General features: G+C 42.4%; 1 protein-coding gene and 1 long non-coding RNA gene across 2 annotated transcripts in view; both read right to left on the bottom strand.

Annotated features, from left to right (window-relative positions):
- ripply3 (ripply transcriptional repressor 3) overlaps nt 1–17,844 on the bottom strand; it is a 105,609-nt gene that overhangs the window by 76,836 nt on the left and 10,929 nt on the right. The window lies entirely within an intron of this gene.
- Nucleotides 3,142–6,258, bottom strand: LOC309489857. Its single transcript, XR_014202543.1, has 3 exons — nt 5,888–6,258; nt 4,861–4,923; nt 3,142–3,212 (listed from the first exon to the last, which is right to left on the bottom strand). It is a non-coding gene; the product is annotated as an uncharacterized lncRNA (long non-coding RNA).

Genomic DNA, 17,844 nt, shown 5'->3' with positions numbered 1-17,844 from the left:
GAGCACCAGTTGGCTTGAAAAGGGTCTATAGCGGGCCGTCTGAACAGTAGAAAAGCCCTTACGTAATGTTTTCAGGAAGCCTGTGATGCCTCAGACAATAGTGGAGCTGCATTAGAGCGGGGCGATCTGCTGTCGGGCCCACCATGTGCAGCGGTCTCGAAGGGTGTAGAGTCAGCTCAGTCGGGACTGTGAGACAAGTCCCTCTGGTTTATGGTTAAGATTGTAATAGAAACACACTGATTTGTTATTATGGCAATAAGTGTTTTCATTATAATATGTATACTGGCTTTAAACCTTTGAAATATATATACAGTATATAACCCTTCAGGACTTCATTAGCTCTGTATAGTTTAACAGTTTTCCATAAAAAAGAAATGTTTGACCCAAATGGGTATTTTTTGCGTCTCTGTTAACGTTGAGATTTTGACAGCTGCTTCTCCCAACATGCTTTTGGGTGATGTAAACCATAGACAGTAAAATGAATGGACACAGCGACCCCGTAGACTTCAACGGAGACCAGTGAAGTCTATTAGAAGCATTTTCCCGTTGATGGCTGAGCGTATTGCGCAGACTCAAACTGAGCTTGAAGACGTAGATGTGACGAGAGCAACCTGTCTAAAAGTTGTAAGTCTTCTGGTAGCGGTGCCAAGAGAAATCCAAATGTCATATGAATTCACCGAAGTATTTCCAATCCATCAAAACTTTGCTGAAATATTTTGTTCCGATGCTTTCATGGACTCTCTAAGGGCTTCTCCCTTGACTGTATGCCTCCACGTCACCCGATTGCCTGCGAGCTTCTCCTGACTATACGGTAATTTCTCTACTGTGCGACAGAAAGTTGCGTGGTCATGACACAATCGTTAGCCTATCTTTACAAAAACGTCTGCTACAGAGCCATAACGTGAGATACAAGGTAATGGAGCTTTTTATGCATTGTCGTGTTTCTTTAGAAATAAACAATGGAGAAACAGAGTCTTTAAACGCTTCAGATGTAAAGTTATTCGCTGTCAAAGTGACGCCAAAATGAATGGCAGTCAATGGAATGCTAACGGAAGGTGATGGCTTGTTAGCCTGTAATCTCCCTATAGGAGGAACGCTTTCCAGATGCTCACACACAAAATATTATGTTGCCATGGAGAAGATCAGTTAGCCATTGGTTACACCTGAGCTGGGGTTGTTTTCCCTTTTGTTAAGCACCTTTTAAGCACACAGACTATTCAAAGCGCTCTAAGGCAAAGAAAACAGGGTTCAAAATTAGCACCATCTAGCCAAATGCTGGTCAAATATGCAAGTGGCTGGTAGTTCCCTTTCGAGGGAACTCGCGCTGCATCGAGAATCGACACATTGGGGAACGCGTGACGCAGCATGACGCGTCTGAAGTCTGTATAGAACTAGTCCAATCTTGATTGGTGTTGCGTCATGACGTCACTCACCAATTGACGTCACTCAACGAGTATCAAGCTAGGCCAGGCCATCACGGTCAAACATTTTCAAAGAGTTCTGGGTATTCTAGCAGCAGCGTCCAACATGATACTTTTTGGCCTGCTGTATATGAGAGCCCTGCAGTGGTGGCTCAGGACCAGAGGGTTTTCCCGGACGGGGAACCCATTTCGCACGATCAAAGTAACGAGCAGATGCCTTCGTTCTTTGATGATGTGGAAGTAACCATGGTTCCTGTCCCAAGGCCCAGTGTTGGGAGCACCATGTCAGAGAAAAATAGTGACCACGGATGTGCCCCTTACAGGCTGGGGAGCGGTCATGGAAGGCCGCTACACCAGGGGTTCGTGGAAGGACCAACATCTCTCTTGGCACATCAATTGCCTAGAGATGCTGGCTGTATTTCTGGCACTCAGACATTACCTTCCAAACCTCAGAGGCCATCATGTCCTAGTACGAACAGACAACACGTCGGTGGTCTCATATATAAATCGGCAGGGGGGACTGAGATCGCGCCCTCTATGCAGACTGGCACATCAGGTTCTTCTGTGGTCCCAGGGCAAACTTCTTTCAGTCAGAGCCATGTTTATTCCTGGGGACGAAAATGTGGGAGCAGACATCCTGTCGAGGCAGGGGCTGAGGTCCGGGGAATGGAGTTAATACGGAGGATGTTTGGCCAAGCGGAAGTGGATCTGTTCGCCTCTCACGAGAATACCCAGTGCCCGCTCTGGTTCTCCCTCACTCATCCAGCTCCCTTAGGACTGGATGCCATGGTACAGACGTGGCCGAGGCAACGTCTGTACGCATTTCCCCAGGGGTTCTAGACAGGGTCCGGAGGTGCGGAATCAGCTTGCTCCTAGTAGCCCCGTACTGGCCGGCCCGAGTATGTTTTTCGGACATCATAACTCTACTTGCAGGCCCTCCGTGGCAAATCCCGATCAGGAGGGACCTTCTTTCTCAGGCCGAGGGCACAATTTTCCACCCTCGGCCGGAGCTGTGGAAACTATGGGTCTGGCCCCTGAGGGGGACCAACTCGTAAATGCTGGTCTCTCAACTGAGGTTGCTGAGACCATCTTAAACTCTAGAGCCCCCTCCACCAGGAAACTGTATGCATTAAAATGGAATGTATTCAACTTATGGTGCAGAGAACATTAGTTGAACCCAGTTAACTGCCCAGTGGCTTCAGTGCTGGAGTTCCTCCAGAGTCGATTCTTTGACGGGCTCTCCCCGTTCACGCTTAAGGTCTATGTGGCGGCCATAGCTGCCTTCCACACGCCTTTAGGGGTAGACACCTTGGGGAGACACCCACTTATAGTACGTTTCCTTCGTGGAGCAAGGAGGATGAGGCCTGTCGTCCAGTCCAGGCTGAAGGTGTCCCCCAATGTGTCGATTCTCGAAGCAGCGTCTCGTTCCCTTCTCAGGGATTTGCTTCACTCAGCAGCCGTAAAAACAATGGTAATGTATTGAGTGGCTGTTGAAATTTGAACATTACTAGCTTTTTGGCTGGTGGTCGAAAAAGTACATTTCGAACCCTGAAAGAAAGACATTAAAAAAAACATTTAAAAATGAAAACAGAATTAAATATATAAATTAAAAATAGACAGAAATACGGGTAGACTGCAGTTGCCCCAAATTCAATAAAAGGAATTAAAATTCCACAAAGAAATGAATCTAATGGCACAGCAGAAGCCTGCTGCATATTGGCAACACTTTAAGTTAAAATACACAGACACGTGGAACAATAACACACATGATCCTTTATTGTTACTGCAAGCCTGTGTACGGATCTAATTCCATCGTCAAGTTTGCGGACGACACTACGGTGATTGGTCTCATCAGCAACAACGATGAGACTGCCTATAGGGAGGAGATCAAGCACCTGGCCACATGGTGCACTGAAAATAACCAGCTCCTCAACATCACCAAAACGAAGGAGCTCATCGTGGACTTCAGGAAAGTGTCAAGAGGCACACACGACACCATCCACATCAATGGAATGGCTGTTGAGCGTGTCTCCAGTTTCAAGTTCCTGGGGACCCACATCTCGGCGGACATGACCTGGACAACCAACACCTCCAGCCTGGTCAAGAAGGCTCACCAGCGCCTTTTCTTCCTGAGGACACTGAGGAAGAATCAGCTTTCCTCCACTATCCTGGTGAACTTCTATCGCTGTGCAATAGAAAGCATCCTGACCAACTGTGCTACAGTGTGGTATGGGAGCTGTTCTGTTGCAGAGCGCAAGGCACTGCAGCGGGTGGTGAAAACCGCCCAGCGCATCACTGGGACTCCACTACCTGCAATCGAGCACATCCAGAGGAAACGCTGTCTGCATCGAGCTCGCAGCATCCTTAAGGACTCCTCTCACCCAGCCCACAGACTGTTTTCTCTCCTGCCCTCCGGCAGGCGTTTCAGGTGCCTCCGGACCAGGACCAGCAGACTAAAGAACAGTTTTTTCCCCAGAGCTGTCTCTTTATTAAACTCTAACCCTCATTGATCCCACTCCCCTCATATACTGATTGACTCTCCTCTCCCTCCTCACACCTGCCTCCATTTTGTTATTTGCAATACTATAATGTTCATTTGCACTGCTGACTGTTATTATAGTAACAACTGTTTACATATGCATCTTGCACTACTACCTTGACTGGAATATGCTCAATTTGCACTGCCGACTGTTTATTTACAGTACCGACTGTTTACATATACATTTGCAATACTGTACTTTAACTGTAATATGCAATTACTTCCACTGCACTTTCACTCGGATAGCTTCTGTCCAAACTTTATTTGCACTACTTTAAATCCATTGTTATACTGCTCATTTTAGCCTAACTTATACATATATCTATTTGTAAAATTCTGTTTATAGTAATAGCCATCTGTATATTATGCTCACATTCTGTTTATAGTAACAGCCATCTGTATATATATTCATAGTACATATCTATCTGTAAAATTCTGTCTATAGTAATAGCCATCTGTATATTATGCTCACATTCTGCTTATAGTAACAGCCATCTGTATATATATTCATAGTACATATCTATCTGCAAAATTCTGTTTATAGTAACAGTCATCTGTATATTATATTCAGTACATATCTATCTGTAAAAATTCTGTTTATAGTAATAGCCATCTGTATATTATATTCAGTACATATCTAGCTGTAAATTCTGTTCACAGTAATAGTTATCTGTATATTATATTCATAGGACAAATCTATCTGTAAATTTTTGTTTATAATAGTATTCAACTCTATATTTATTCAGTACATATCCATGTTCTGCACTTATGGAACCACTGTATATCCTGCACTTGCTGCTATTGCACTTCTGGTTAGACCTAAACTGCATTTCGTTGCCTTGTACCTGTACTTGTGTAATGACAATAAAGTTGAATCTAATCTAAATTGTTAAAGAGAACATCACAAAAGCAAAAGTTAAGAACAAACTTTACAGTGAAGTAGGAGACATCTCGTGTTCAGCACTTCAACTTTTATAATGAACAACATTTACTTATTCAAAGATTCAGAAGTCTTCAACGAGGAAGAAGGAGCAGATGTCATTTTAAGGATTTTTAAACCGGAAACAGGACTAAAATATTTCAGCAGAGTATTTTGTCTTAAAGCTGCCGTCTCCAACATTTTTTTGATCATATTCAGTGAAATTGACACTTTAATCCGACAGAACAACATAAATAAGGTGGTTTTAGAAAAAAACCCGAGCTTCTAACTCCACCTGGAGCGTGTTATTTGTTTTGCAAAAATCCAGCGCTCCCGGATCATCGGGTCCAATCAGCGCAGGGGGGTGTGAGATCTGACTGTCAATCACAGGTCGTGCACACGCCACAGATCCCCCCTCACTCGCGCACGTTAATATCACATGCACACGCCACGCCTGAAGTTCGCCTGGAGATTGCATGAAGCGTGATGGCGGAGAGAAAATCTACTAACAAGCTTCCAATTCCTCGGTTATTGCCATCTATGGATAGATTAGCCAGGGCAGCCTACCTCCGAGTCCATGGTGTTGATAGATGCTGAAGAGACGGACGCGTTCACAGAAAATCAGGTACACACGCACAGTGACGCACTGACGAGCACGACCTCGATGGGAGGGTGCTCGCTGGTAGTGGGGAGGGGCATGAGAGTTGTAAACATTCAACATTTTGGCTAATCGACCCAATCTGCCAGACTTGCCGACTGCAGCTTTAAACGAGTAACATGCAGGTGTGTCAGGAGAGCATCATGACAGAACACAGATCAAATATACATGTAGATCACAAGATGAGAGTAAATACGTTAAAATATTACAATGGAAGTTTTATCAACACTTTAAAAAAAATGTTTTACTTAAAGTTACTATATGTTAAATCAAAAGATTATTACTATTTTTTATTTTTTTTGATTATTTTGGGCCATTTTTAGGCCTTTATTGACAGGACAGCTGAAGACATGAAAGGGGGGAGAGAGGGGGGAATGACATGCAGCAAAGGGCCAAAGGTCGGGGTCAAACCCAGGCCCAGTGCATCGAAGAGTACACCTCTACATATGAGCGCACGCTCCAGCATCTGAGCGATCCCTTATCAACACCAAATATCTAAACTAACCTGCAGCTGACGGCAGAGTGAATGAACCACGGTCATGGATTCGAGAGTTGAGATTGTTCTTGATATTTAAAAAATAACTCTTCAAACCTTTGATCGGTTCATACTTTGAGTAAACAAGATTCATAAAAGCCGTCAGAACTTCTGGTTGATAACACGGGCTAGGACTAGCAAAATGAACATTCCTTATACAGCTTTCAATTTCATTATTTTCCATATGACATTCAAATTTGGTGTTAGGAAAGCTCCACATAGGTAAAGCTAAAATCAAAAACATATTTGAATTGATCTTGTAGGTCTTGTATTTCTCCAGCAAATGATCCAGGTACCGTAAATACACATCGATTGCAGCTTCTATTTCATGAACACAGTCTGATGCAGGTTTACCAGCCTGAATATCCTGTCGAGCCTCATGGATCAACATCTGGACGTGGAAGGCGGCTCCGTTGACCCAGATCTTGAGCCCACGGCTGCTCATCTGTCCGTCATGCAGCAGGGAGTTTCTGAGGATGGTGAGATGGTTGCTCAGCTGATGTTCCAGTCTCCTTATTTCCTCCCGTAATCGTTGGTCATTCTTCATGTACACTTCATGGCGTTTCAGATACTCTGAAATTGTGTCTCGGACACTCGAAACTTTCTCTATCCCAAACACACGTCGTAACAGGCTGCACGTGTCAACTCCTGTTCAACCTGTATATGCTCCCAATGAGCCAAATAATGAGAAATAACCAAATTGCTTACCACAGCTATGCAGACGACACACAGCTCTACTTAGCCCTATCGCCCAACGATTATAGCCCCATTGACTCCCTGTGCCAATGCATTGATGAAGTCAACAGTTGGATGTGTCAAAACTTTCTTCAGTTAAACAAAGACAAAACTGAAGTCATTGCGTTTGGAAACAAAGATGAAGTTCTCAAGGTGAACGCATACCTTCACTCTAGGGGTCAAACAACCAAAAATCAAGTCAGGAATCTTGGAGTGACACTAGAGTCAGAGCTTAGTTTCAGTAGTCATGTCAAAGCAATAACTAAATCAGCATACTATCATCTGAAAAATATTGCAAGAATTAGATGCTTTGTTTCCAGACAAGACTTAGAGAAACTTGTGCATGCTTTCATCACCAGCAGGGTGGATTATTGTAATGGACTCCTCACTGGCCTTCCCAAAAAGACCATCAGACAGTTGCAGCTCATACAGAACGCTGCCGCCAGGATTCTGAGCAGAACCAGAAAATATGAACATATCACACCAGTCCTCAGGTCTTTACACTGGCTCCCAGTTAAACTTAGGATTGATTTTAAAGTATTATTACTGGTATATAAATCATTCAATGGCCTAGGACCTCAATACATTGCAGATATGCTCACTGAATATAAACCCAACAGATCACTCAGATCATTAGGATCATATCAGCTTGAAATACCAAGGGTTCACTCTTAGCATGGCGAGTCTGCTTTTAGCTATTATGCCAGCCGCAGCTGGAACCAGCTTCCAGAGGAGATCAGATGTGCTCCTACTGTAGTCACATTCAAATCCAGACTCAAAACACATCTGTTTAACTATGCATTTACTGAATGAGCACTGTGCCAATGTTCGTCCGACTGTTTGTACTGTATTTTATTTTTTATTTTTCTAAACTGTTTTAATTATTCTTATTTCTTTTTATTATTTTAATTTCTTCTATGTAAAGCACTTTGAATTGCCATTGTGTATGAAATGTGCTATATAAATAAACTTGCCTTGCCTTGCCTTGCCTTGAGGGCCACCCTTGATGGCGATCTCTATGAGCAAGGAAACCACCAAAGCTCCAAGTCCAACAGCATTCGGGACTGAAGTCAGTGCACCAAAGGCAGATCCAAAACTGCTGACGTAACCCGGCACCGTGTTGAGCATCTCATCAGAGTAAGCCTGCAGCACAGCGTTAGAGTCGGAACCAGAATATATCAGCAGAGACTCATCTATGCCTACATCTGGTAAGAGGCATGGTTTATCCTGTAAAATGTATTCATAAATCTCGAGCAGACCTCTCATAGTCCTCTTGTGACAATGTGGAGCCCATGATTATTCCTCTCGATCTGTGATCGCTCACACAAAGTTCAGATGTCCCCCGACCAGCAGACTGAACACTATAATCAGAATACTGAGATAAAATCCAGCCAGCTCCCTATGAAGGTAAAAGAGTAGCAAAACTCGAGAGCACGTAGATGTGAATTTGATGATGTAGATGAACAGACTGGTGAATTTGAAGGATGGGGGCGGGGGTGTTCAAACGAGCCGTTTTATTGGTTGGCGCCTAGCCAATGAAATGGGACTTCTATTGTACGTGATGATGTCACGAAACCCTCGTCCTCGGGGACGTTCTGAAACGCTAACATGGCTTAATGCAAGACTGATATTAAAATAAATAAATGATATGAACTCAGTGATCCAAAACTCAGTAAACACCACACTAATAATGCTTACTATACAGAATAACAGATGAGCCCAGAATATGAACGCAGTTTAAAGACAGTGGTATTAAAAGACCAAACTCAGGAAACACCATACTAATAAAGCGTACAGAAAAGCAAATGTGCACAGCATATGAACATTTAATTGTACATTATGCATTTTCCTCCCATAGAAAACCAAGAAAACGCTTAATTTACATTTATTCATTTAGCAGCCGCTTTTATCCAAAGCGATTACACATGAGACCAACAGAAGCAGTGGAACTACAGTAGGACAACTATATGCAAGTGCTATGACCCTTCCAGTTTAGTCTAACGCAGAACGTGTACTTTTTTTTTTAATGAAGCTTAATGGACCAACAGTTATAAAAATAAATAAACATACACAATCCGTTATACATTAATAAGAAAACACAGGCAAGGTTTACTTGCACTGAACACAAATTTGCTTTCTTTCATCATATTCTGGGCTCATCTGCTTTTCTGTACATAGTAGGCTATGCTTCATTAGTATGGTGTCTACTGAGTTTGATAATATATATATATTTTTTTAAATATCAGTCTAATGAACGGCAGTCTCCGAGGACACGGGTTTCGTCACATCATCACGTACAATAGAAGTCCCATTTCATTGGCTAGGCGCCAACCAATAAAATGGCTCGTTTGAACACCCGCCCTTCTCTCGCCGCCACTGAGCTGCAAGTGCACAAGTGAGTTTTGCACCTGATATATCGCTAAAAGAGTAGCAAAAGTCATGACGCGAAATTTGAAATTGCAGTGACAGATTTGAGAAGTTGCAAGTGCCTAATTTTGAGGTTGTACTGCGAATGTGAATTTAAGAATAAATGCAAATATATATTTAAAGTTTGTGTCTGTCATTGTATTTCTGTAAATGGCATTTTACACATTGGTGACTATTGTCTGCGAGTGCAAATTTCAACATTCAACTTCAGATTTTTATTGTACAGGTTTTCACACTGGAGCTGTGAGTGTAAATTTTAGCATACACAAACGAATATTTATTGTACAAGTTCTCAAATTCACATCTACGTGCTCTCGAGTTTAGCTACTCTTTTACCTTCATATCTCCATCACATAGAACCAGGATGACAACAGCCAATCAGAGCTCTGGAAAATGGTTTGGCGTATTTGTTGACTTGTCTCTAAAGTCCAATGTGTTCAAGGTCCAGAAAAACACATTGTGCCACATGAATCTACATTTATAGTTTATTCAAATACAACCCTAATGCAGTGATTAGAGATTGTTCCTTCATGAGCATTATAAGTGTTTTATAAGCTACTTAAAGAAAACCTTCACAGAATCCATGTGAAGTGGAAAACGAGTTTATTAAACAACAATATATAACAAACAGATACACAAACACACACAAAACACACACACACACACACACACACACACACACACACAGACACACACACAGAGACACACACACACACACAGACAGAGAGACGCACACACACACACACACACACACACACACACACACACACACACACACACACACACACACACAGAGAGAGAGAGAGACACAAGCCCCTTTCACACAGAGATTCCGGAAAATACACGGATAAAGTGACCCGGGATTTGACCCGGGTTCATTTGATTTTGGCTCATTCACACTGCCAGTGATTTTCCGGAATCAGAGAGCGCGTTCACACACAACCCGTGTATGTCCCGGAAAGACACGTGACATCGATGTGACTTGTAATGTCTCAGCAGCGTCTTCAGTTTGCTTATGAGCTGCGAAACCACGCTTGTGCATTTATTTCTCTGATTCGATATATTTCTCATTTCGTACCGTTTCACAGCTGGCGAACGATCCCGGCTTCAGCGTCATCACTACGACACGGCATTATTACGGCTTTTGTTCACACAGCGCGCGTTCCGGGACTGAACACGGCAATGTTACTAGGTCCCCAACCCGGCATCGATCCCGGCATTAAACCCGGGTCATGTTTGCGTTCACACAGAAGGCGTTCCGGCAATTTGCCGGCAATTTCCCGGGTTCAATGCGCTGTGTGAAAGGGGCTACAGAGACACAGACACAGACACAGACACACACACACACACAGACACACACACACACACACACAGACACACAGACAATGATTAGCTGGTGAGTGCCAGCAGGTATCCAGTAGCTTTGCTAAACTATTTTCTGTAAATAATAGTGGCCCACTTTATAAGAATGGACATTAACTATCAAGATTTTCTGATAACTGAACTGAACTTTCATGTTTTTATTATTTTGAGAATAAAATCTTTTTTTTTTTCAGGGAACAGCTGCAAGATTCAAAGATGTTTGTGGCATTATTATATTTTTTAATGTAAAGGATGTGAATGTAGACAGTGTGTGCGCAGTGTGCAAACACACACTGATCTACTGTACACACACTGATCTACTGTACACACTGCACACACACACACACACACACACACACACACACACACACACACACACACACACACACACACACACACACACACACACACACACACACACACTGATCTACTGTACACACACACACACACACACACACACACACACACACACACACACTTATCTACTGTACACTCTGTACACACACTGATCTACTGTACACACTGTACACACCCTCGCGCACACACTGATCTACTGTACACACACTAATCTACTGTACACTGTACGCACACTGATCTACTGTACACACTGTACGCACACTGATCTATTGTACACACTGTACGCACACTGATCTACTGTACACACACTGATCTACTGTACACTCTGTACACACACTGATCTACTGTACACACTGTACACACCCTCGCGCACACACTGATCTACTGTACACACACTAATCTACTGTACACTGTACACACACTGATCTACTGTACACTCTGTACACACACTGATCTACTGTACACTCTGTACACAAACTAATCTACTGTACACACACTGATCTACTGTACACACTGTACGCACACTGATCTACTGTACACACACTGATCTACTGTACACACTGCACACACACACACACACACACACACACACACACACACACACACACACACACACACACACACTGATCTACTGTACACTGATCTACTGTACACACACACACACACACACACACACACACACACACACACACACACACACACTTATCTACTGTACACTCTGTACACACACTGATCTACTGTACACACTGTACACACCCTCGCGCACACACTGATCTACTGTACACACACTAATCTACTGTACACTGTACGCACACTGATCTACTGTACACACTGTACGCACACTGATCTATTGTACACACTGTACGCACACTGATCTACTGTACACTCTGTACACACACTGATCTACTGTACACACTGTACACACCCTCGCGCACACACTGATCTACTGTACACACACTAATCTACTGTACACTGTACACACACTGATCTACTGTACACTCTCTACACACACTGATCTACTGTACACTCTGTACACAAACTAATCTACTGTACACACACTGATCTACTGTACACACACTGATCTACTGTACACTCTGTACACACACTGATCTACTGTACACACTGTACACACCCTCGCGCACACACTGATCTACTGTACACACACTAATCTACTGTACACTGTACACACACTGATCTACTGTACACTCTCTACACACACTGATCTACTGTACACTCTGTACACAAACTAATCTACTGTACACACACTGATCTACTGTACACACTGTACGCACACTGATCTACTGTACACACTGTACGCCAGTGTTGTAGTCAAGTCACCAACTGTCGAGTCCGAGTCGAGTCTCGAGTCCGCGTGTTCGAGTCCGAGTCCAAGTCCGAGTCACCAATGAAGAGACCGAGTCGAGTCCGAGTCGAGTCACCATTACCTGAGTTCGAGTCCGAGTCGAGTCTCGAGTCCCCAGTGTTCGAGTCCGAGTCGAGTCATCAAGGTTGAGTGACTGTTATATTTCAAGACTGCCTACATTTCTCTAATCTGGCACCTTTAAAGAGCTGATATAATTATAAAAGAGGGTCTACATTAAACAAAAATGACACCACTGTGTTGACAAATATAAATATTAAATAAATAAATACAATATAAATAAATATAAATAAAAACTTTTGATTTCAATAATGTAGGCTATTAGGCTAAATGTTAAAATTAACATTAACAATGCTGTAGAAGTGCAGTTTATTAGCCTAAATGTTAACTAATGTAGTTAACTAGAGTTTAATAAATGGAACATTATTGTAAAGTGTTTACCGATTTGTTATACACCGATTCAGACGTCTCGTGAGTTCGTTGTTGGACAGATGGACAGTTGTTTTAACCATTCATTAAAGTGAATCGTTCAAAGGAGTCATTAGTTCGCGAATCGGACGTGTCATTAATGGACGTGTAGCCTATACGGCACGCCTTGTGTGATTATCTCGGCAGTTTAGGGCAGGACAAGATTTGTGTCAACACAGAAAACATGTCATCACTAGATAGGTCTTTTCGTTTATTGAAATTGTGGCTAATGTCAGCTGAATGTGCGGAACGCTTTTCAGAGAAGATAAGGCAAAGGTTTTTTTTTTTTTTTTGCACAATTCACACCTCGCGGTAATTCAGGAGAAAAAATCTCTGAATGATCTACGTGAAACTTCGGTCTTCCGACCTTTTACTATCGTGTCAATTGATTTTGATTAATATTAGAGGAGGGAGCACCGCTCGTGTTTTTTGAAGACGATGAGAGCGCGCGCGCGGCTGGGGCTTTCTCTCTGCTCGTTCTTATATGCGGGAAAAAAAGAGATCCCGTCCGGTCTTGGAGCCCAAAACAGGAAAAGTGTAACATCTTATATCAAATTTTAAAACCTATTTAGTCAGAAACTTCATCCAACGTCATTCATTTGATGAATGCTCAAGTCCGATTTTATATATCCTCGAGTCCGAGTCCAAGTACGAGTCATCAGTCCGCGAGTCCAAGTCAAGTCACGAGTCCTGAGAATAGAGTCTCGAGTCGGACTCGAGTCCAGAGAATAGGGACTCGAGTCGGACTCGAGTCCGAGTCCAGGACTCGAGTACTCCATCACTGCTGTACGCACACTGATCTACTGTACACTCTGTACACACACACACACACACACACACACACACACACACACACACACACACACACACACACACACTGATCTACTGTACACTCTGCACGCACACACACACACACACACACACACACACACACACACACACACACACACACACACACACACACACACACACACACTGATCTACTGTACATACACTGATCTACTGTACACACTGTACACACATATACATGTCTATATTATTAACAGGGGACTATCGCTCTAAACTGGCCAAGAGGGGACTAGTGTTTCTGGTCATTTGAAAGAAATAAAAATGACATACAACATTTTATTTTAAGGTCCTTTTTCATAATATAGCGTAAAATATGCATTTATTTTAATTTTATTTTTAAACATGCCAAGAGGGGACCTGCAACTCTGACTGATGTCTAACTATCCAACAGGGGACTCCTATAGCCTGCAATGGAACTGTGTGTGTGTGAACAGTGAAGTGAACGTTCTGGTTGCATATGCAACCCACCGTTCCCTGAAGGAGGGAACTTAATGGGGATCACGCTTAGGGAGCCTGTCTTCTTCGTACTACTATTTAATCAAGCCAGTTCAACATTGGGGCAGAAGCGTAAATACAGAAGTGGACGCACGCACCAGTTGCTTTTTCGCTGAGGAGCTGAGTGGCCCCCGGAGTCAGCGGTGGTCCAGCAGTAGTGGCGAGGGGACTACGTCCTCCGTTCCCTCCTTCAGGTTGCACACGCAATCAGGACGTTCCCTTTCAGTCGAGAAAGTCAGACGTAGTCGACGTCGACTGAATGGGGATCTATTTGAAAACGCCACTAGTGCTGCCACCTTCCAGTGCCTAGACAGAAGCTTCCTGATCCCCCGTCGATTTAAGATCACCGTAGGGATCGCAACATATGGACCCAGCCTAGCACAAGTCCGCCGCGTCCGTTGCGGGAGGGTGTGGAGGAACTCAACAGGGTTCGGTTTAAGAGGGAACTCTACTGGAGCAAGAATTGCACACGTATCCGGTTCATAGGAGGGGAATGGCGCAGCAAGCCAACACTTCGAACCGGGCTCATGGTGAACTGGCTTCAGTGGGAGGGGAGCCCCCAACTCTAGAATATCCGTCAGCGAAGCACTCTGTGTCAACGCCTAGGCGGGAGCACACACTTACTTCAGAGGATCTCACCACCTACTGTAAGTGGACACGTGCATCTCAGGATTTTCACCAAGATGAAGGCAGCCACCATTCAGTGGGCCAACCTCGCTTGGAAACAGCCTTCCCTTTCTGCTGATTTCCTTAACAGACAAGGAAAACATTTTCTTAGGCCTGAGGTCCTAAGGCTTGCGTTCTGAGCACGTATAACCGCAATGAAGCGGACGGACAGAGAAAGCCAGGGCTGGGTCTGCCTCCTCCGGGGCAGCGTTTGCAGGCTCACCACCTGGTCCAACCTTTAGGAACAGTTAGGAACCTTGGGCACATATCCAGGGCAGGGTCTCAGCTCGTGAAAGTTAGCCGGCCCGAATTCCAGGCACAACTCGTTGACCGAAAGCGAGCAAGTCCCTACCCTCTAGTAGAGACCAAGCGACCATGAGAACTGTTTCTTTAACCCTCTGGGGACCAAAAACGCGCCCACGCGTTTTGCTCGTTTTTTTTTTTAGCAATGAAAAATAAACACAAAATGCTCTGTTAATTTTGATCTTTCATTTTCGTGTAATACATCAATCGATCCTGTTCAGTTTCTATTTTTTTTCTGTATACTCACAATACAAATAAAGTGTTTTGCTTTTTGACAAATAAAGAAAAACTAACATGATGCTATTTCTGCCTTCTCTCTGTCAGTAAACTCCCGTTTGAAACGCGTTCGAAAATTATCTATAACTCCGCGAAAATTCAGTCAAACAGGCAAACAGACCCACGGGCATAAAGCTTGAGATCGCAGCTTTTAAATGAAGTAATTTATATAAAAAACAAATATTATCAGCTTCTGTAATCTGTATAAAAAGAGAGCGACTCCAGTCGAGCTCATTAGGAGCCATTCAAAAGTAATGTGACCACTCCCCGGAGAGCGCGTGCTATTCAAACGCAAATTCTGAGAACCATTTCAGTCTGTGAAACGCCCCCACATCAGCTGTAAACAAAGAGGCATAATATAGCCTACCTAATGGAGAAAATTTTCCGTGCTGATATGAGGAGCAGATCCCGCTGAGGAGTGAGGTAGGCTAAGTTATCCTTTCTCAAGTGTTAATGTGGAATAACGTTATGGAATAACGTTGTAGGCTTATGTAAACAAAAAGATGAATCGCGTTTCTATAATATGAATCGCGCGTCTATTTGTAAAGAGTGTTTAGCCTAAATATGAATCGCGCGTCTGTGTGTGAAAGAATAAACTGCTTTTACAGTTACAGTTACTGCGTTACAGTCAGGCGAAGTATGAAAGACAACATTTTGTTGACTAGATTTGGGTACAGTTTTTACTGTAGAATATACTGTCACATCAAATAAGCTTTTCTGAATATATATAAAATACTATTTTGTCAAAAATAAAGTCATAGACTAAGATGTTCCAATGTTGGCTATATTCAAACTAATGAATACATATGATAAAATGTAGGCCTATAATCTTTTTTTTTTTTTTTTTACAAAGAAAGAGTACTTTTTTGCAGAAATATTGCTGAAATTGTAATTATTGTTGTAATTGTAACCTTTTTAATAAAATAGCAAAACATATTTACAAGATAGATGTAAGCAAAATCTTAAATGGTCAATATAAGTCTTCTTCAAAATATATATTTTGTCTTTGCATTGTGGCTCAGTCAGTGTCACACCTGAATGAATGGCTAATTATGCAGAGTCATTATGCAGAGTGGGTGGGACTAAGGTGTAAACTACTCCTCCCCCTCGCATATTGGCTTTCCAAGCAAAACCTGTTTTACACCATTTAAATCAATGTATTTTTTTTTGTGAACGATAAAGCAAGACTATTTTCACATAATTTTGAAGCTAGAACTGAAAGGGACAACATCCATTAGTCAAAAGTCTTGTGGGCACATATTTTGTATGAGTTTTGTGGTCTTATTTCAGCAACTTTCATTTTTATTTTTTTAAATAACCACGCATAAACATTATTCTCTTAAAAATACAAACATCTACATACATGTTGCTCGCATATTATGGTAGGCCTGTTTGTGCTATATAGAGTGAATTTACACCTTTGCCATTAACATGTTTATAAATAACTGAAAAAAGCACAAATGTCAGAGCATGTCAGAACATCTCAAGGGCCCCAAAAACAGCTTGGTCCCCAGAGGGTTAACCCCCTGAGGTCGGCGGTATCGCCGGCGACACCAGCTCGCTTTTTTTTTATCAGTGTAAAAGAAACTCATAAATACTCTGTTGACTTTGATTTTCCATAGGAGTTTCATACATAAATCGATTCTGTTAAATGTGTATTATTTTTGTGTATACTCACAATAAAAACAAAGTGTTGTGCTTTTTGCCAAATAAAGAAAAATAAACACGAAGCGAGTTCTGCCTTCTCTCTGCCAGTGTAGTCCATTCTGAAACGCGTCCGAAAATGAACAATAACTCAGCGAATACTCAGTCAAACAGGCATACAGACACACAGGCATGAAGCTTGAATTCTCTTCTTTTAAATTAAGTAATTTATATAAAAAACAAATATTGTCATCTTGTGAAATCTGTATTAAAAGAGAGCGATTCCAGTCGAGCTCATCTCAGCTCATTACGTTTTAATCGGCCCCGCCCACGGAGAGCGCGCGCTATTCAAACGCAAATGACTGAGACGATCCCATACAAACTGTGAACGCCCACATATCAGCTCGAGAAAACACATCAAGTTTATTCAGATCATTACTTGTCTACACTGTCTCGCAGCGCTGTGAGGAATAATAATAATGGAAAAAATACCTCAGAAGTGCTTTCCTCAGAAGTTTTTTTTCATTCTCAAGTAAATCGCGTTTCTGTGTGAATGAATGAACGGCAGAGATGCCCTGTTTACCACAACTCGCAAAAAGACAGTTTAAATTTGAATTGCGTTTCTGTGTGTGAATGAATGATCTGCTTTTAGCAAACTATTTTGCTATACTGAGTAAAAATCGACTGAAATGTGTTGAAATAAAATGTATTTGTATAAGCAACGTATTAAACTGCAAATTAACATTTATATTCCTTATAATAAAAACGAAAGACCTATGTTACAGACAAATAAAAGACAACATTTCGTT

The sequence above is a fragment of the Leuciscus leuciscus genome (genome assembly GCF_965113295.1).
Source record: "Leuciscus leuciscus genome assembly, chromosome: 24".
Classification (NCBI taxonomy): Eukaryota; Metazoa; Chordata; class Actinopteri; order Cypriniformes; family Leuciscidae; genus Leuciscus; species Leuciscus leuciscus.
This window is presented reverse-complemented; position numbering and strand designations above follow the sequence as displayed.